The 446-nt window shown below is 50.0% G+C and overlaps 1 protein-coding gene across 1 annotated transcript in view; it reads left to right on the forward strand.

Annotated features, from left to right (window-relative positions):
- NGA_0399000 (uncharacterized protein) overlaps positions 1 to 32 on the forward strand; it is a 974-nt gene extending 942 nt beyond the window's left edge. Inside the window, exon 3 of the mRNA XM_005855037.1 lies at positions 1 to 32. This exon is cut by the window's left edge and continues 237 nt beyond it. The gene's annotated coding sequence lies outside the window, so the exon portion shown is untranslated.
- Positions 33 to 446: the final 414 nt, after the last annotated feature.

The following is a 446-nucleotide window of genomic DNA, read 5'->3' on the forward strand; positions in this document are numbered from 1 at the left end:
CGGGGGGCGGAGCGGGAAGGGTGGTCGGGGGGGAGGAGGGGGATAAAAAGACGTCAAAGAATTGGTTGCAGGTGAAAAGTTTGTGTTCACGGTGTTCCTCGACACAGCTGTACTTGTTGCGTTGGTGTGGTTGTTACGAAGCACCGTCGTCGGGATCCATCGTGTCTTGTCTACCAACCTTGGAGAGCACTTACTGCTCGAGACGTGCCCAGGTGGAGAACTCGCCTTTCACTATTTTAATTAAAATATCTCATCGCGCCCTCTCTGATTTTCTAGGAGAGTTTTTAATGCCGGCGAGGTTCACACACACACAGAAAGAGAAAAAAGATCTCGTCATATTCGCTGCCTTGAACGAAGCTGCTGTCATTCTTTTTAAAAGCTCTTCGTTGGTTCCCTTCGCACTATCTCCGTGTCTTCCTCCTCTCGTCCTTCATCGCATCATCTCC

This window comes from Nannochloropsis gaditana (assembly GCF_000240725.1).
Source record: "Nannochloropsis gaditana CCMP526 unplaced genomic scaffold scaffold309, whole genome shotgun sequence".
NCBI classification, from domain to species: domain Eukaryota; class Eustigmatophyceae; order Eustigmatales; family Monodopsidaceae; genus Microchloropsis; species Microchloropsis gaditana.